The following is a 21,462-nucleotide window of genomic DNA, read 5'->3' on the forward strand; positions in this document are numbered from 1 at the left end:
CAATTAATACACCTGCAAAATTCAGTCCCTAATGGGAATGCTCTTTTCAAGACAGAATATCAGTGAGAGTGATGCTAACCATAGAGTTGCCAAAGAAATAGTTGCTATTACTTAATAAAAATAACAGTGAAAAATCAAATAAGGCTTTCAGTAAGGGTTGGTTCTGTTAATGAATTTTGAACTGTGAGCTTGCTCTGCCTTTTCCCACATTAACATCCTAGTCTGGGAGGGTTCCAGCAGTCCTATTAGGGTAGGTCTGATTGTGGGAATGCTGATAGTATTGATATTGATATGGTTCACACATCCAGATTCAGCTCTGTTCTTTGCCACAGACTTCCTGGTCGAGGTGGAGCATCTGGGGCCACAGTGCATTTGAAAGGAAATGGGATGATGTTCCTTCTTCCTGTCAGGATGACATTAATTACATGCTGCGGATGCCGGCCATCTCCCTCAATACTGTTAATCCAATTCTCCTCATGTCCTTAGTCTCCTTGTTCTTAGCCACGACAGCTGGCACTGATTTTTGTGTGGTTATGCAATACTGTGAGCACAAATGTAGTAGTTCACCCTATCTCTAGCTACAACACGCTGCTTTTGTAGAGCTAGTGTGTATATGCTTGTAGTTTTGTGAACTTTGTTTTCTTTTGAAGCTAAAAAGATAAACAATTTTCCTCTCTCATGACCTGTGTGCACTGGTCACTTTGACTAGTTATCACTCTGTTTGGAAATACATTTCCTATATTTCATCATTCCATTCTGCACTGCCATTTGCTGAGGCAGAAAACCAGCTCAGTTTGCTGCCATTGATCTTAATAGTACAACATGTCTCTGACAGAGTTTTTAGTGGTTTAATTTTGTAAGCAGACTTATCAGTGAGGTGACTTGAGGTACTTGGACTGGACAGTACCAGCTGGGAGAAACTGCACCACACATGGTTTCCTTTTGTTCTGTACAAGTCCATGAATGACTTACCCATTGAATTGTTTTTCTCCTGCAGCCCAGCGTGATCGGTGATGGACAACACTGATCATTCAGGAAAATGTTAGAGAGTTTACATGAATTCTCCAAGTTCTGTAACATTCATTAGGAAATTACTGAGGAACTTGTGGAATCTGAAAAAAAAAAAACAAAAAAACAAAAAAAAAAAAACAATAAATATTCTGATGCACTTTTGCTACGTGTAGGTGGATGGCACTGTGCTTGCCATGTGCCCTAGCTGAGAGTGTGCTGCCAATTTATTCTGCTACACACATGGAGCATTTGATCTGTGGCCAGAAATGTTTGTAAACTCTTTGGGATTCTTCAGCATTTGCCTTCAGGTGTTTGGTTTGGTTGCATGCTTTGACAAGAAGAGTGAGCGAAAACCAAGATTTTTTCTGTGAGCAGCTGTCCTGTTTATTATGGATTTGATGGTTGGATTCCCTGCTGTCTAGTATCAGTGAAACTTTGACAATACCTTTTCCCATGGGAAAGACAGTATTTACTGGTGTCGATTTTCTGTTTCTAATAAGGTTTTATGTCCGATAGTTGAACTTGCCTTAGTAAATCCACTGATAAGGTCTATCTTCTCTAACCAGCCATTTATTTTAATGAAATGTATAGGACAAAAATAATTTTGAAACCATTGCCCTTCTGTCAAATCTGGTTGAGATTTGCCAAACTTCTGTAGGAGAGCAGAGGGCAGACTGACAGATGAGGAGTCATGCTGTGATTACATAATCTTGTTTCCTATGAAACCAGGCTAACAGGGAAGCTTTAGATGGCTAGTCTTCAAACTTGTCCCAGACAAGGAATCTTGCAAAGGAAATGGTGCTTGTAGTATAATAGAGACTATCTTTGTGAAACGTATGCTGGTTTGGCATCTAGACTTCAGTGAAACTGCCCAACTAAATTGTTAGTGGGAGCTGTGCCATCTGAACAGATGGGCATGTGTAGGCAGTCAGTAGTCATGTTTGTTCTTCATTTATGGGAATTTAGACCAGGATTTGAAATACCATGAAGCATAAAAAGCAAAATGCCTGGATAGACTATCCTCAGGTTTACAACCGAACCAGGTAACTTGAGCATGAGCCCTGTTGCAAGGGGGGCATCCTCTCAGTAAGCTAGTCTGGGACAGGACATCTGACAGAAACATTTTTTTGGCTTGAATATAACTATATTCAGATTTCTCAATTCATTCTGTCCCACCAATCCAGTCCATTTTCCCTGTGACTCTTTAAACCATGGTATTTTTGCTTTTGAATCCTTTTAACGACTTTCCCATATCTATTGCGTTCAGTTCCAGCTTCCCTGCAGTCATAACTGTGAGTGATTCCAGCTGTGCCTGGAATTCTGCTTACTTCTTTCCACATCGTCTTCTTGCCCATTGGCTAGGGTAAAGTTACTTGTTAAAGCATGTGGGTAAGTACATATATTGCTATAAGGTAGGTTAGATTGGAAACCTAGTGTTGGCTGCACCTCCAATAACTACCTGACTGCATTCACTTACCTGCCTGTAAATGTAAGTCATTTTCCCTCAAACTCTTACTCTTTTTAGCAAGAGAACTATTGAATCTGCCCAAGCATAGAAGTAGTTATTGAGGTAGTTATCACATTATATGAAACTTTACAATAATTTCCATGTATATTCAATCCAAGCTTTCTCCAAAACATTTATCCACAACTTTCAGTTTTGTAGGTGGTGTTTGGAGCAGTTTTAGGCCTTTTGTAGATTAGGAACATTTTACTATGTTGCTGTGGCAGCAAAACCTTCTAATAGAGACAGGTTATGCCAACAAAGCAGTTCTTTGGCTTCTTTGGCTACAGTGGCCTATACCTGTTCATAAGAAAAAAAAAAAAAAAAAAAGCTAAATAGCCAAATCACAAAGAGACATTTTTTCTTCCACTTTTTTTTCTTCCATGCTAACACTTAGACAGAATGGTTTTGTCAAATAGGTATGAATTTTATCACTTTCTTCCTTGATGTAGGTAATCTGAGAAAATATTTACATGCACACCTGGCCTTACTGAAAGCACACGTGTTCTGTAATAATGTTAGATTAAAACATGGTTGAGTGCTGAAATTTTGAGCCTCATCCTTCATTTGTTCATGCCATGTGGCATTACTTTGAATGCCTGCACTAAGCATTCTGTCTCATTTAGAGTAAGCCTCATGAGACAGGGACCATGTCTTTCCTTCTGTATCGGACAGCTTCAGATACCTTGATGGTACTCAAGAAATAATAAATAATTTGAGGCCAATACTGTTGAGAGATCAGCCACATATGGAGTATTTCTGTCCCATCTGAAGCAGAGGAAATTCTGTGCAGGAAGTCAAAGGGGTGGCTAAGGTCAGAGTCAGGGCTTACAGAGTCTCTGGCAACTTTCTTAGGCACATGTTAAAACAAGTGTTCTTCAGATTCCAGGCAATGTGCATCGCCTGCTGCAGACCTACATGTTGTATAGCCCTCTCCCCAGATATAGCCTTCCATGCATATTTCTGTGTTTACTGGTTTGGAAACTTTCTCTCTAATTTATGCAAAATCACACTAACACAGGGAGTAGCCATGTGTCTTGTGACTTAAAAGAGACCTACATAAATATGATTTTCTTGATTCTGTGTTAATAAGTGAATCAATGCACACTTGCACAAATGCAGTACATACACAGAACAGCTGCTCTACTACAAGTAAAGGGAGGGGAAAAAGTCCAGATGTCCAGAATAGGGTAGTCCGAGCAGTCAGTCAACAGCCTTAATCGTTCGCTAGGCAGGGACAACTTGAGAGCTGCCAGAATAACTGCCTGTGGATCTCGCCAAGGAGCCAAATACCCTGGCTGAGACTATAATATACAGGCTGGCATCTGGGCTCTGTGATTGTCATCAGTCCCTGAGCATGAAAGAGGAGGAAGCGGATAATAGTAATTGAAATGCTCACTGCAGCATTTTAAAATTAATTATTTCAAATATTTTCATAAAAAAAATCCCACTATTGGGAAAATAATTAAACATGGTTTTGAAGAGAGGGGAAAAGCAGTGCTATCAAAGCAATGCAAGTTTCCTCTTAAGGAACTGTTGCTTAAATGGCAGTGTATTGTTTCCTTTGCTTAGATTTTTCTCTCCACATTGCAGTCCTAGTATTCAGTTAGGCACTTAGGTGATTTCAATTAATTCCTGTAGGTTAGATAATTGCTATTTGTATGGAGAGAGGTAGAATCTGGTCAAGACAAACTGTGGAAGCATGTGACTGCACCTCAGTTTCCTCTTATGTGCCCTGGGATGCTCTCATGCTACAGAGCTGATATATCTACTAGGTCTTCTCTTCATGAATATGCTTTACTCTCACAAACACGGTTATTTCCCTTTTGTGAGCAGTCTGGTATGCCAGCAGTCTTCATGTGACATGAGAGAAATCAGATCTCTGCTTCTGCACCCTCCAGTACCTTATAAGGTGTACCTTATGTTAAATTAGAGGCTATTGTGCCAAATCCTAGACTTGCCTTTAAGTCATGTTAAAATGTATGAACCTAACCATCCCTTTATGATTCTAGTTTCTTTACCTGGAAGAATGCGGCACTGCTTAGTAGTTTCAACCAAGAATCTGATAAAGTTTCGCCAAGCCAAGACAGTGCTCAGCTTTCCAGGAAGCTGATCTGTTGTTGTCTGCCTTCTCATTCAGACCTTTACAGAAAGTGTCCTGAGCCTAGTGCTGGTGTAATCCACCATTACATTTTATGCTTCTGTCACTCTACTGCAGCCGGACCTGCCCTGGAGTTCCTGATTCCTCTGCTGTGAAGGTGAGGAGAGCTCAGCCTTTGTGAAGCATAGATATTTACACATGCTTCTTTAACCAAGTGGGGAATGGTAATGGTTTTTGTATCCAGGGACCCTGAGTTCTGTCTTTTGTGATCCAAACACAAGCATTTTTAAATTTCCTTCTAACATTTGTAAACACTATACTACTATTTGTTCCTAAAACTAGGAAGAGAAATTGAGTATCTCCAGTCTGCTAGCACTGCTGCATTACTGTGTAATCCCCTGGCAAAAAGGATTTATAGATGTAGTTCCTTATAAGGACTAGTCCACAGGAATATGATCAGTACTTTCTCTCTATGCCAACACTTTTTTCTGGAATGGAAGAAGTAGGACTTTTGATTTTGGAGTTTTTGAGCTAAATCCCTTGCTTTTGTTACATGCTCAGGTAGTGAAGTATGAAAAACAGCAACAACATGCTACAGAGGAGTCATTGAAAGGACCACTGGACTAATTTTTGGAATAATTTCCTATTGTTGGATGTTGTACTCAAAAAAATAATTTCAGCCTTACAGTAATTTTTGTTTTGCAATGTGTTTTTCAAAACTCTTTTATCTGATGTCTGTCATTTCAACTGCAAACAGTCTGGGTGCTGCAGGCTTTATAGGTTCAACTAGCAGAACAGTATAGAAGATATTTTGTCAATGCCAGCAGAGAATGGACACTCTTGCCTGTAAAGGTCAAAAATGTTTAATTTTTAATATTTAAATGCCTTATCTTTCCTGAAAGTAAGGTATTTTTTTTCAGTTTAAGGTTAATGTTTATATCACTAGACACTACTAATAAGCTATAAAGCCTTTCATCATTCTGTTCCCCAGCTGAATAACACAATATAAGAATACAAAAAAAAACTTACTGAGACCACAGATCCATTTGCTCATCTGACATCACTCATAATAGACAGTAATAAATGACTAAGAAAAGCCTAGAAGAACAGGGCAGTATATTATAATATTTCTTCTCCATACCTTCTTCATTCGTGTTATAGCTCAGGAACTGTAGCTTAGGAACTTCTTGAATCTTTAGTTAAATCCCTTTTAAGTTTAATATCCCTAATACATTTTCCTTTGTTATTTTTTCTGATCACTATTTGAAAGCATCCATCTGCAAAATCCTGCTGCAATGAATTCTAGGGTTATTTAGGCATTAGGTGTGTGGGTTTTTTTAGTAGTTATTATTTTATTATTTTCATTTTTAATTCTGCCTTGGTGAGTAGAGATTAATATTTGTTCCTGTTAAATGGAAGTTCTGGAGATGTCAATCTCATTGACATCTGAAAGCTCATCAGACTGTCCAACATACTTTACTTTGGATTGTAAACTCTTCAGGAGAGCACCTTCAGTGTTGTCAGTGCCTGATCCACTTGAGTCAATTAGTAAGAGCTTTTGTAGTAGATTGCTGGTCACTGCTCATTAAAATCTGTGAGAAGTGGTAGCAGGTCAACATGCCAGCATTGGAATGGTTTGGGAAAGATCAAAACTCTGTAGACCACGTAACCAGGTGTAAAAATTTGGACTCATAGCAGGATTTTTCAAGTCTCTGACTTATTTTATATTCCCAAACTGGGTTGAAAGGAGACTTGATCACTATCGGTTGCACTTTGTGACTGTGTACGTAAATCACTTTTTTCAGTCCTTTTGATGTTTGAACATAGAGAACAAATAGGAGTCTTTCTTCTGTTCCTTCCATTCTTTGATATAAAACTCGACTTCTGAGTTTTACCTTCTTTCTCTAAAGCACATTAGCATGTTAGATTAGGTAGCCAAAGAGCACTAGATGTGACAGTACTAAAAACATCTCATATTTGTGTTTATCAAATTTTTTGTGTTTATCAAATTATTTGTGTTTATGCAGTTTCCCCCCAGACTGGCTTGGGACTGTGCAGGGTACTTTGCCTTCTTCCTGTGTAGAGAGTAGAGTAAGATACTACACATCTGAAGAAATTCCCTGCTATTGTAACAGCCTATAAGACTGAATATTTTACTCTTTTTAGTACTGTTGTGTGTGGCTTTTGTTATTTTTGTTAAGTTTCAGACAGGAAGGTGGGGAGCATACTAAGCTCAGTTAGTGACAAGATGTATGTGTTCATGGAATCTTCTGAACTAAGTGTCTATTATGTGATTTGCTGACATGTGGAGACCCGGATTTGGTGATGTAAGGATCCTAGATTTTTAAAAAGCTATATATATATTTATTTCTGATTTTTCAAAGCCTGATTTTTACATTTATTTTTCAGATTGGCAGCACCAAGAAGTATTCATCTCCACTCTTCAGATTGTTAAATATTCTTCAGGCCCTTAGCTCTGACTTTGCATCTCTGTAGGAGGAAAGACTCCAGTTCATGTTGTTCTGTACTGGTTGCTTCTGCCAATCTACTCTAAAACTTTGGCCACTATATCTCCCTAGACATCTGTTCATCTTTCAGCCTCTGAAAGTCTTCTTATCAAGTATCTGTCTCCAGAAAGTGGGAAAGCAATTATTTCTACAGCAAACACTATTTCTAGCCTACTTTCCTACCTAAGAGGTTAGGAAGGTTTTCCCTCTGAATGTGGGTTTCAGCTTGGGAAAACTCCAGATCATTTGATTCAGGTAAAATATGACAAGATTTCACAAAGATTTTCACTATCTCTTGGTCTTTGCTTTTTTATCTGTCCTCAGAAGAAACAACGTCCTCCAGACACCAACTCTATACTTTCAAAAATGGCAACAGGAACATCCATGGATCACAATGGTCATGCATAGTGTTAGGTTTAGAACTGAGGGACTGGGTTATATAAGGACGGTGATCGAAGGCCACAATGAAGGAGAGAAAAAGTGTATTTTGCCTTCATTAACTATACAAATGCAAGCCCTTTTCAGAAGAGAGGAAAGTTGCGTTTCTACCTTACCTCCAGGAAGTTAACTTTTGGGCCTGAGTAGTGCTGGAAAAGTGCTGCCATTAAATATGATGGCATGGGAAAAACAGACTCCCTCAGATAGGTCTGAGACTCCTTAAAACATTGGGTGAGGTTCTACCTGGGGCTCTGCCAACTTCCGTTGGCATAAATCCTGGCACAAATACCTGGAACTAGGATGTCTGCTGGGAGGAAAGGTTATAGCAGCACAAAAGTGATGCAACATACCTTCTGCCAAAGGCTGTTCCAAAAGGCCAATGTAACCCAAAGGGTGGTCAGTTTTAAAGACAGGCTAAACAGTTTCAGCTCTCTCGACCTTTCCTCCTATGAGGGATGCTCCAAACACTTAAGCATCTTTGTGGTCTTTTACATGACTCTGTTGTATGTCCAGGTTTCTCTTGTAGTGAGGAGCCCAGAACTCCAAGTATGGATGAGCAGAGGGGAAGGATCACTTCCTTTGATCTGCTTGCAGTACTTTACTTAATGCACTCCAGGATACCACTAGCCTTCTTTGCTGCAAGGGCATACTGCTGTCTCAACTTGGTCTCCACCAGGACCCCCAGGTCCTTTTCTGCAAAGCTACTTTCTGCCAGTTGGCCCCCAGCATGTACTGTTGTAGCTCTTATCAGCACTGCTCTGCTGGAACACCTAAGTTCTTGATTTATCTTTTTAGCCTGATGTACAGCCTGAGAGAGAGAGATGCATCATTGATGTGACTACTCTTATCATGGGGCCAAAAGGGCACTGCTGGAGAGAGTTGTAAGTCCCCTCTCAATTCATTGCTTTTAGTAAAGCCTGCTGATACTATATCTTCATAGCCCATAAAATGATGAAAGATCAGGGGCATTTTACCCTTACTGGATAGGTTGCTGGATAGGTTTGGTGCCCATGGAATCCTGAATCTTAGGCCTAAAGATGCCATGAGTAGCTTTGCAATGTCCAGGGCAGGCAACAGAAACAAAATCAACAAGCTTCCAACTCATTTAATCCAAAATTATACATTTAAAAATATGTAAACTTAAAGATAATGCAGTCTTAAAGAGAAGCAAGAGTAACAAAGTAGGAAAGGGAAATGCGAGTGACATTTTCCAATGTACAATAGAATGGGACTTTGCAAAGATGGTACAACCTAAGATAAGTGGAGAAACTATCATATAGCCTGGGTGGAGATTTTGATAGGAATCTTTATGCTAAATCAGAGGGAATTGGAATCTATGCCTTCTGTGAGCAGAGGCCTACATTTGGAATTGTCTGAGGTACTAAAAGTACAATCCAGCTTTTATATAAAACTGCTTGTGAAAGCCAAAGCAACAAAAAGTTTGTGGCTATGTGATCATTAATAACAGATCTATATTCTGCAGAATCATCCAACAAGACAAATTAGATCCAGATCAGGTATAAGTACACAGTTGTATTTCTGTCTATTTAATCAGATCATGGTATGAAGTTTGTGCCATTTTTTTTTACTTTTGCACAGATTTTATGGTGATTGTAGAAAGTCGGGGATCTGATACCTGATCCAGAATGAAGCCTAGCAGTGCAAATGTTTTTGAACAAATACGAGCTGTCAGGGTGAATTTAAGCTCTTCTGTAAGTTCTAGAGATGCAGCATTTTTTATGTGGTTAGTTGGGAATCCTTAAGTTTATTGTCTTATGCAACCACAGCATGGCTTTGTCTAAACCAAGAATACTACTGACAGAACCTATAAACTGCATTACATGAATTTCTGGTAGACAAAACAGTGTCTCTCTGTACTTCTCTGCCTGGCATTTGCTTTTGTTCACATAACTGGATGTAGACAAGAAGATGGAAAGGTCTCTGTAACTTCATAACTAGCACCAGGACTGCTAGAACAGCCAGGCTGAGCTGAGGAGTCTCAGTCACCACAGCTGCACCTTTCTGCAAAGTTAACTCATTGCTAAAATGCCTAACTCCAAAGAGCAGTTGCTGTGGTCTTAACCAGAGGAAGAACTTCTATTATCTCTATGTTTTTACCTTTCCCTCTGACCACCCCTTCTTTTTTCTTTGCCTTCTGTTTTGACATTTGTGGCTAAAAAGGCTTCTTTTGTGACACTGCCATGAAGTCATAATTTAGAAGGCAACTAAAAGCAATGTCTTAAGTAGGTTGATGTTGGTACATGTCACTCAGGTCTCACAGGAGCTGATAAAACCTTGTTCAAAGTCTGCCTTTCTCACCAGGGAGGCTGTCAACAAAAACTGCATTTCCAGTCTTTTTTTTTTTTCCCCCTCACCTTTAGGTGTATGTTTGTCTTGTTTTGTTTTCAGTGAAGCAACACTGAACTTTAACAGCAATTCCCACCCATTTTAACTGTTGCTAAAAGGACAATTCTTACTATCTTTAATGTTACCTGAAAGATTACCAGGACTATTTCCACTTAAAAATGTCCCTACAGGTAAAGGGCAAAGGAATAGGGGGTAGTTAATATGAAAGCATGAGTTAATACTTTACAATTTTGGTGCTTTGACTGTTTTTCTGTTTTATCTTTAAGAAAAGGTTAAAGTGATTCTTAATAGTTCCTGTTGCCAAGGGACTAAGAAGCTGACGATCAGAATCTTTGCTTAATGTTAGACAGTGGCAAGATTTTGCCAGGCCATGTTCCTTCAGCAAAATTAACCTGAAATAATTTGCCTAAACACTGGACTGCAGGGCAGGATAGGATAGCCTTAATCCTTGTTCACACTGTGTACCCAGAATTGTCACAGATCAAACAAAATATTTTATTTAACCTGAAATGAATGTCATAGGTCAAAACCCCCTGGCTTCAGTTCTGGCCTCAAGTTGGCCTGGTGTTTGTTTGTTCGTTTCAGTTTGGTCTATGTAACAAAACCCCAGCCTTCAAAAGCATAAACAAAAATCCAACATCTTAATACTCTTCTTAGTGTTGCAGTTGACAGCAAAATGTCTCACAGGAATTGTATTTTCTCGCCTTGCAACCAGGGAAAAACAGGCAGACGCACACACACACACACAAAAAAAAAAAAAAAAAAAAAAGTGACCAGTCTCAAAGTTATTTGTGTATCTGTAAATAATTTAAATAATTTGCTTTAGTTAATCAGTACTACTTAGCCCTGTTCTGATGCTTGTCATGTTGACATGGTAATTGAAAGACAAAATCCACCAAAATGAAACACAAGAGAACTGGTTAACATTTATTGTTACTATCTTGTATTAGCCTAAACATAGTAGAATTGCAATGAAATATAAACAGCCTTGCTATCAATATTTTGTTTTGTTACAAGAAAATATAAACAGAGGTGTAATCCTGGCTTTGGAAAGCAGTCTGCAGAATGAAATTACTGGGAAAACAAAGAAGGCACTAGAAAAGAGTCGATAGACTATACAGAAATTGCCCTGTTACTGATAGTTGACTGATAACTAAGTGCCAGTCTTTTCTCTTTTATGACCATTTATTCTCTGATTGAATAGGTTGAGTTCTGTGAAGGAGATCCTGAAATATCTCATGCTTTTTCTTTTCTTATCTTTTCCTTCCTTCCTATTATTTATTTTTGTCTTTTCTTTCTCTTTTTCTCTTTTTCCATTCTTTTTTTTTTTTTTTCCTTTAAATAAATGTTTTATACTATCTTTTGATCATTTAAGAGGGAAAAAAAGTCTTCATGTTAGAAATGTTTGTCCTTCCTTAGTTTTACAGAACATGTCTATAGTATGGCTGGGTTCTGAATCCTGAAATATCCTTAGGGTAAATTGATCGGGGTATGCCAACTTCTGTAACTAGTGTATATGAGAACAGACTTACTAGCATTACTTACTAGCCATTAGATGGCAACTTCTGATTCCTGGCCCAGATTATGAAATACCCTTCCACACTTGGGAAGACTGAGTCTGGGGAGAGCTAGATGCTTTCCCTGCCTTAAATGCTTGGCCTTTCTTTATCATGAGGTATGTAGCCAGAAATGAAGTGTTGAATATTTAACAAAGACTTCATTTATCCAAAACATTCACTTGTCAGTGTAGACAAGTAGGTGCTAATAAGTACCAGAAAAACACCAATAGTTTAAATAGTATTAGCAAATATCCCTTCCTTTCTTAATTGGTGTATGGTACACAGGAACTGAATTTTGAATGTACAACCAAATGTTAAAAGTTGTTTCCAAGCCTTACTCTCTCCTCAATGAGACATCAAACTGTTGTCACCCAATCCTTTTTACTTTACTTTTTAGTTCAATACTTTGATCATTCCCCTCTGACATGGTTCCTGCTGTACCAGATTAGCTAGCAGCAAGTTGCTAGCTAGATGAAAAAACCCTTTAATGGGGTCTGTTTAGTACTTCATCTGTAAATCATTTATGCAAAGAAAGTGTAACTAAGTCACAAATTGCCAGATAATTTCTTAGACATTTGTGTTCCTTATGAAATTATTCTCCAGCTTTCTTTTCTGCTAAATATTCTTTAGAATGTTGGTATAAACTTTCTTTTTTATTTTTTAATGAAAACATAGAGAAGATTGCAGCCAGTCAAACAAGTATTTTTCTTTGGTAAAATAATACACCTTTTAAATAAAGGAAATGCAGTTCCTCTTATCCACTGGAGCTCAGTAAAGCAACTGATATAGTGCAATAAGGAAAAAGGCTGTTTAAGCTGGTGGTCTGTTTTTAGTTGGGATAGAGTTAATTATCTTTGTAGAAGCTCATATGATCCTGTATTTTGGATTTTTGTTGGAAATTAAAAATCTGTGTTTACAGCAAGTTGAGGACTTTTCAGCTTCTGATACTGCCCTGACAGAGAGCAGGCTGGGGGTGCACAAAGAGCTGGAAAGGGACACAGCCAGGACAGCTGACCCAGAGTGGCCAATGTCCCATACTATATGGTATGTCCCGTACTATATAGTATCATGCTCAGCAATAAGAGCTGGGTGGAAGGAACGAGGTGGGAGATATTTGGAGTGATGGCATTTGTCTTCCCATGTAACCATTACACATGAGCCCTGCTTTACTGGAAGTGGTTGAACACCTTCCTGATGATGGGAAGCAGTGAACCAATTTCTCTTGCTTTGCTTGTGTGTGCAGTTTTTTGCTTTACCTTGTAAACTGTCTTTATCTCAACCCATGAGCTTGTACTTTTACCTCAGGGATGCTGGGGTTAAACCACAACATCTAGAACAGGGGGGAGTCAGTACAAGGAATGTATAGTAGCAGTGGATCTCTTTAGAGGAGAAAGAATAGGAGAGAAGAAAAAAGAAGAAAACAGGATGAAAGCAGGGACCAGAAAAATGATCAGGATTGTAGCAAGAGACTTTTAGAGCTAAGGGAAATCCAGAAGAGCATCTTCCAGAACAGTAGGGATTTGAGAAAGGAAACCATGGATATTAGTGCTTTGTTGAGACTATTTTCTACATTAGTTTTCGTTGGTACAAACTAGAGCCCTAGAGTAAAAGAGTACTGGGGTTAAAGAAACAGGAGAAAAGGTCCTTTTGAGGACTCAAATATGATTAAATGATAAGAAGCAAGTGGTTTTAGGAAGGTAAAGAATAAGTAGTGGAAATTCACAGTGATCAGTGATAGTACTGCTTTTATTCAACCCGTTCATCAGTGACCTGGAGAAGAGAATGTGCAGTGAAATCTCCAAGATCATGGACAATACCATAGTCAAATCCCACACTGATGGTGAGCTCTGGGAGGACCTTGTAAAACTGAGTGAGGGAACAAAAATAAGTCAAATAAACATCACTATAGATAGTACTGCAACATGCCTGCAGAAAACTGACTTTAAACATAAACACCACAGATCTTGGAAGTTGTAACTCCAGCTCAGAAAAGAGATCTTCAGAGCAGCCATTGATTTCAGATCTCTAAAGCAATTGGCTCAATGCACAGTGTCAGCCAGAAAACAGACAATATGTCAGGCATCATCAGTAGTGGTTTTGAGAACAAGACAGAGGGTATCATTTTGGTGCTATGTAAAACATTAAAGTACCCACATCTGAAGCATAGTGTGCTATTCTGCTCTGCAGACATAGCAGAGTTATGGAAACTACAGAAGAGAGCAAATGAAATGGTTAAGGGGGTAACAAAGGTGTTGCATGGCAAGAACAGACCAAAAAGTCTGGGACCTTTCACTTGGGAAAGGTAAAAGCTGAAAACAATATGCTTGAAGTTTGCAAAATTGGATGTGTTATTCAAGAAATACTTCAGCACTATATCTGGGGACACTCACTGAAAATAGAAAGATGTAAAAAGAGGTTAAAAAAAAATATGTACTTTTTACATGGTGGATAGTGAACTTGTGATACTGTTACCACAGGACGCTGTGAGGAGAGGCAGATGGTATTACCAGGTTGCAACGGGGTTTGGAGGACTTTCTGGTGAACATGTTGAAGGCAGATACTAAAGACAGAGTAGGCAGGGATGTATCTCTGAGATGCATAACCCAATGACAGCAGCTGCTGGTACAGTAGGAGAGGAGTGAGCTGCGGGTGGTGGCCAGCTGATGCACTCTGCCATGCTATGAGCAGTCTCTGCTGTGGCTGGAGATGGAGGACTGGACCGAGCTTTTATGTCAGACTGGGTGTAAAGGAGGTTTTTCTTGATGATTCTTTGAGGCTTTGCTCTAGTTACAATCTAAATAACATGTGAGGGTCTTGTCATAGATCTCTAGATGAAAGCAGAGGGGATGCAGTACTTCACAGGCTGCAGAGTAACTCTGGGTAGATTCTCAGCAGTGGTTCATGGATCAGGGTGATTTTGGTTGCAAAACGGCATAGAAGTAGTTCCAATGACTGCTTTGAACTTCGTAGGTTGAAAAGATTGAAGAACAAAAATTTTCCCTTGTTTACATGGCTTACATACATATTTTTATTTTGCATGTATCTATTGACATTGCCACATTTCTATTCAGAAAATATTTAATATCTTTTGTGGTTTTGACTGCTTAGATGTACTTGTTTTCCTGAATTTTTTCATGTCTGGGTTTTGTTGTTATGAATGTTGTTATGAATGCCTATTTTGTTACTATGGTTTTCAGAAAGTAATGTAAATGACACCACATAATGCAGCTTAAAATGAGTGAATTTTATACATTAAAAATATAAAATTTCATTTGGATTTTTATTTACTCCAGTCTTCAGAGTAGCCGTGCCTTGCTACAGCCCCAAATATTCCTTTCTGTTCTTGGTATTTATGCCTTTCAAATAGTTAGCTTTGCTGTCTGAAACATTTTCTTTAATTTTACGCTTTATGTATTACTGCCAGGGGAAAAAAAAAAAAAAATACTTTCACATCTTTCACATTTGCAGATGATGTAGTGCCAAAAGAGTTTCACTATTTTACAAATGTGCAGATCCCAATGGTTGCCATAGGGTTGCCTAAAAGTGTGTATTTTGGTCTATTAACATTCACATTTATTTTGAGTTGTTGATGATTTTGTTAGTCTCTAAGGGATGTCTACCTTGAAAGCTAAAGATAGATCATGCTTCAGGTTTTTAAAATCTGTTTATGTGCATCTTGCAGCATATCAATTCCAGTGTTAATTGAGTTGTAACAAACTAAGAAATATTCTAAATTTGTCGAGTGCATGTTTATATGACGGACTTTTGCTGGCATAGCTGTGAGCCAGGTAAACTGAGCTCTGCTGGCTGGCTGATCCCACTCAGACTCACATGCCTGAATTTCTCTGAAATGAGACAAGATGTTACCACCTCTAATTTTCTGCACTATCCCATTGCTATAGGTGAGCAGAGGCAGCAGATAGGAACTTGTGTCTTTCCATTGGGTGTTCCAGTTCACATTCTGGCATATTTACTATTAATTAAGACAGGCCTGTGCTAATATAGTAAACTATGAAGTGGAGTTTGCTTCTGCTGTGGGGGTAATTACCTCTGGGAAGTGGGTAAGGTAAAAAACTGCAGGTAATATTGTCTTCATGGCAGCAGTTTTCTTTGCCTAACAGTTATGTCTAAAAACTGTATTTTTATTAGTTCTACTTTTTTAAACTCATGTAAGGATGAAGCTGTTGTAGATTAATATAAAGCTTTGATTTGTCAATATAGCAACATCTGCTCTACCGTTACACTGCTATAGATCATGTTATACTTTATAAAATATGCAGGCATATATAACCTGTTTATATAACAGTAACATAAAACCTCTATAGATGCAGTCTAACTGATATGTAGATATGATCTAATTGAAATATTTGCATTGTGGCTCACCAAGGATGGGAAAGCAGGGATTATGCTATATTGATTGGATAATTTCTCACTTTCATTATTCTCTGGACTCTATTTCACATATTTTCCCCTCCTCCAGAAGCCAGAAAAGATGGAACCCTCTTAAACAAATGTTTCAAAGAAAATGTCAAAATAATGGACAGAAATAAAACCTTGCTGCATCCTTTACTGATCAGTGTGAAACTATTTTGTGTCATGCAAACAGAAGAATGAGACTGCTATTGTGATTTTATGTCTTCTCCTTCAAAGGGTTACATGCCTGCATTAACTTTCTGTGGAAAGGCATGGGTACTGTACCTGGATGGTCATGTCAGCTCTCACCAAGATTCTCCCTTGTGATACTGACTAAATAAGCAGGTGGGTGGTGTCAAATTCTGTGTTGCTGCAGCTACATTACCTGTGACACCTGAACTAGCTGATTTTAATCTAGCTTGTGTCTTCTTATAAGAGCTAGAATCACTACAAAGTAGTCAGACCCTGAGTTGGGCTGAGGGGTAGGTCTACCAGTGGGGTGAGCTGTCTGTTTCTGCAGCATTCCTTTACAAAGGAAACCAGAAAGGCGTTGGTATAAATTTTGCCTATGAATGTTGTAAATTCCAAGATTTTTAGATGTTTTGGCACTGTTTCTGGATACACATCCTTCCAGCCTCAAAATCTGATTGTGCTGATTTGTGGTATGTCAGAACAGAGGCGCTTCTTTGGTGCAGTCACCCTCTTCTCCATGTTGGTATGTTTTCAGTTTTAATATAAAAGTCAAGCCCTAGCTGTTAGCCTTGAAAACAGGCACTGGATGCAGGGACCTGAAACAATAGCTCTGACAGATGTGACGGGCCCATTCATTTCAACAGTATTAATGCTGATACCTAGTTATACTGTAAATGTCAGTGCTGTTAACTATTTCACTGCTCATCAGAAGCATGCCAGAGTTCGATTTTAAAGTGCTGCAAAACCTGCTCAGAACCAGGGCTCATGTGGTACCACTAGTACCAGCGTAAAAGATAAGCCCCCTCTTTACCTTAATCAGGCAGCAACCCATTGTCCCATTGAAACAGTAAGTCTTCCCCCTTCTGCTTTCTTCTCTTTCCCCCCAGTTGTCATCATTTCCTTATGGTGAACAAGGGTTAATAAGCACTGTGAGACATACAAAGTTTGTTGAGGTGTTGAAAATGAGAACCCCATAAAGCTTATCCAGGCAATAAAGTCCAAGTGATGGGAACCTGTGAACATGGAGCCCAGTTCATACTGAGAATATCTGCACTAAAAATAGTGTATGACTTCTGCAATAGTAGAAGAAAAATAGATTATTCTGCAGCCAAAACCTGGAAGGGTAACGTTTTGCTCTGATGCTGTTGAGTGGTTGTAGGACGATAATAATATGCCCTTGCTCATGGGAAAGTGCCTAACAGGGCACTAACAGCTGGCAACCAGTAACAGCAGAACACCTTTAAAGTTAAATTCTTTATAGAAAAATGATGGAGTCATTAAAGCAAATCAGAAATAACTAAATGTTGCTGGCTCATTACAGCATACTGCACAGGGTTAAACTTCTAAACAGTACCACTCTATATTTTCCATAGAGTTGTAAAGTGTAATGATAAACCAGAGAAAACTGTTGTTTCCTTTTGATCACCATTATTCATAATGTGAAAAGACAAGCCTTATTTTTATTCTTCATGGTGTTGTTCAGTAATACCTGTTTTGAAAGGGCTACCAATGATGCGACAGAGTCTGCAGATTTCCATCTTGTTGCCCTACCTCTGCACTGATCAATTCTTCTCATACCCTTGGAAGAGGAATTGCTGCTCATCCTTTTCTGCTGCTTTAGTACATAGGTAACAGTGAGAAAACTCATTACTAACCATGAATCAGAGTACTTGTCTTATTTCAGTTTTGTTTCTTATCTGGTTATTTATGATCAGTGTTTAATTTTCTTTCTTAATTGATGCACTTGTAATACCAGGAAAATTCATGTGGACCCCTTCCCCTTTTGATAAGCCAGGAATAAAGAAGTAAAGTTACTAAATATGTACAGTGTCACAGTTGTAAGGCATGTGGTTTTAATTAAGTTTTAACTAATTCCCTTTATCTTGTCATAGTAATTATGACTGTACAAGTCATGTCACATTAATATGTGAAAGCGGCACTTTGGCATGGCTGGTCAAGGAACAAAGCCTTTATGACCTGCCTTGTTAAATTAAACCAGAGAGACTGATCAACTTGTATTTTGTTACCTTCTTTGATAAATTATGTTAAAGGTGAAGAAAAGTGCTAAAGGGCCAACACACATTGGTGCTAAATAATGCTGAACTACAGCAGCAAACAAATTGAGAGGAGAGAACTTACAGACCTTTTAAATTTATGCCCTAGGCTTTGATAATGAAAAACAAAATGACATGTAGCAATGAAATAGTTTAAGTGAATTGATAATGCTTGAACAAATCTAAACTTTATCCTTTTTTTTTTCTTTCTTTCTTTTTTCTTTTTTTTTTTTTTTTTTTTTTTTTTTCATATGATAGAGTTGGATACTCTGGAGTTCTGACTAACTTTTCCAGTTCCTGTTTGGACAACAGATGTATTATACAGAATATAACACTGAAGTTAGTTAGGGATTCCCAGTACTTTAGCTAGTCTCTACTACCGAATCACTGAGGTACTTACTGAGAAGAGTAAGTGCAATGCAGTCTTATCAACCTTTGGTAGGGCATAAGGTCCACTCCATTTGGAGTAAGCTGCTTTTCACCTTCACAGGGAAGTTGTACGTACATTATATCTTTGTGTCATAGCTCATTTACCAGTAAGTTTCCTATACAGGCAAGCTCTATTAGCAACCTGTTAGCCTAAGTAAGTTGCCTTGAATTTTTATTTCAGTACTGACACCTGTGCTGATCTGTGTATATTTGAACTATATCACAACAGTGGTTCCTCTTGTTTACAATGTGAAGTTGTGCTCATAAGAACTAGCAAAAGAATTAGAACAAAACTTTGCATTGAGTTATTTATGGGGGTTGTCTGCTTCATGTTCTCACCCTCCACCTCCCACGCACACTTTGAAGGAGCAAGAAGTGTGCTTTTTCATGATATGCCAATAATTACTGGAGGTGTCCCTCACAACCCTTCTGACTATGTCAATCCTGATCTTTTTGAGACATTTTCCATTAGAAATTACTATAATATCTGCTTCTGCTGTTTTTGCAGAAAGCTGCTGTAGGGACCATTTTTTAAGACTCCTGGCTGGATTCTTAGCTGGGGTCTGTGGCCTTTCCACAACGGAGACTTTAATCAGTTTTGAAATTCGTTCCTCTGTTCCATGAGGAATATGCTGAGTAATAACAGCATATCATTGTCACAACAGCTTGCAGGCAGATTCAGGAAGAAAACCTTATTTTCTTTTCACACATACGCATATATTTCTTTCCAATAACTTGAGACAAAAAATAATATATATATATTTTTATTTTCCAGACAAAGACATCTAGGAAAGGTCATGTTTTAGGTCCTTACATGTGTATGAAACTTAACAGTCCTGGTGGATGGCATATTTCAGAAAACGAGACAGTTTGTAAGAAATTACAATGCGGCTCCATTTTGCTACATACAAATTTTAATGTTGTAAGTTCTCATACCTCTTTGAATAAAAGTTAGTGTTGCAGACAAAGATGTGTGGTCTGACCCTGGGCAATAAATGACCAGAAAAATAAGAACTAAGAATAAGAGTCCTCTTTAGGAGTCTGGAAAAGAATTTGGAGCCACCTGTTCCTTCACACCAACATCAGGATGCTGCCTCGAATTGACACTCCACTAAAATGAAACATAGCAACAAGATGCTCTCAGAGTTTTCAAGACCTGCAAGATTATCTCATTAAGAACATAGCAAAGATCAAAGAACTCAAATGGGGGAAAACATATTAATTTGGAGATGCTTGGATTAAGCTTTTCAAAGATTATGACAAGCAGATGGCTGGTATGAACTTCAGAAAGGTTCTATTTTCCTGACCATTTCAGTCAACTATTCCTAAATCATAAAATACCAAGCATCTTGCAGCTGCAAAATAGACACCAAAGACTGATCTGGAAACCGTGTTTTACTGAATTAATTATACAGGAAAGTAAGCATACACTTACATGTACTTTGACAAGAGACTTACTTTATAGGCATGTGCACATTGGGTATGGAACTATTCTAAAAACTGTGTGCTCAGAAAGCATTTAATCCGACTTTCTTATATTTCCTGTGTAGCTCATTTTGGAGTTAAATAGCCCAAGGGCAACTTTGCAGTGGTGAGCAGAGTTACTGAATGTTTTTGGTGAATTAGCTCAGGCCAATGTGCAAAGGTCTGGGTCTTAACATTTTCCACCAAAACCAAATATAATTTAATACTTTACAAATTTTTCAGAACAATGTACATAAATACCATTCTCCTTCTCTCAGACATGTTCTCTATCACTAGATTGCCAACTAGCAAGACATAACTTGCTAGTTTGCTAACTTGCATACTTACTGATGTTGCTGTTTATTGCTCCACAATCTGCAAACAGGAAGCACCTGGGAGATTAAATCTTAAAGAGGGTTGTTAAAAAGGCATGAAATCTGAGAACCTGACAACTTAGAAGGCAGAAAGAGAGTGTTGATATACTCTATGAGGATATATGAATATATATATATATATACACATAGCATATGAAACATTGGATTTATGAATCAAGCCACTGATTGGCACATTTCCTCCTTAAACAGAGTGAGATTGAAATTAGTGGAGGATGGTGATTCAGACAATGCAAGTGTTCTACCTAGGCTAGTAAAGAGGGGAGGCCTAGCTACATCCTGGACACATACCAGAACTTTTCTAGATTTTTTGTAAATCAAGCTTCTAATATTTTTACACTTGGTTATCATTAATTCTGGAGAAAAAGTATGGAAATCTTTCTAATCTCCAGGTAATTATCTCCCACTTATTACTGAAACATGACAGTTTGGGGATAGAACATGGATACCCCTTTTGCTTTTGGAAGGAAAAAAATATGTTTTAGGAGAGTTTTCAATGTATCCATAGAATACTTAGAATTTCAGGATTTGAAGATTGTTTTTTTGTTTGTTTGTTTTTGTTTTTGTTTTTTTTTGTGCTTGAGTTTTAGTGAATAAACTTCTTAATTTTGTCAGTTTGCTTTCTATTAAACAAAGATTTTTCACCAGCTAACCCTGTATTACTCTAAGCAATGAAAGACTTTAATCAGATGCTGCAATGTGCCCATTTCCTGCAGGCTTCTAACATGAATTGGAACCTGCTGGAAACAGAAGCTGACTTTCTCAGTAAGTCGTTGTTCAAAACGAGCAGGAGATTTCAGGAGTGGCATTATTTATTCCCCAGCAGGAACTGAACCCCTACTTCAGTAAAGTAAAGAAAAGAAAAAAAAAAAGAAAAAAACAAAACAAAACAAAAAAAACACACAACAAAACTACCACCAAAACTACCACCAGTACAAAAAAAAAAAAAAACACACACACACAAAAAAAAAAAAAAAGCAGGGCCAAAAACACTAAAGAGTGAAAACAGAGATTAAGAAAATAGAGCCTGA

At 38.1% G+C, this 21,462-nt stretch overlaps 1 protein-coding gene across 1 annotated transcript in view; it reads left to right on the forward strand.

Annotated features, from left to right (window-relative positions):
* The window catches only part of LDB2 (LIM domain binding 2), a 373,131-nt gene that overhangs the window by 17,894 nt on the left and 333,775 nt on the right, over positions 1-21,462 (forward strand). The window lies entirely within an intron of this gene.

Source organism: Anas platyrhynchos, chromosome 4 (assembly GCF_047663525.1).
Source record: "Anas platyrhynchos isolate ZD024472 breed Pekin duck chromosome 4, IASCAAS_PekinDuck_T2T, whole genome shotgun sequence".
Lineage (NCBI taxonomy): Eukaryota > Metazoa > Chordata > Aves > Anseriformes > Anatidae > Anas > Anas platyrhynchos.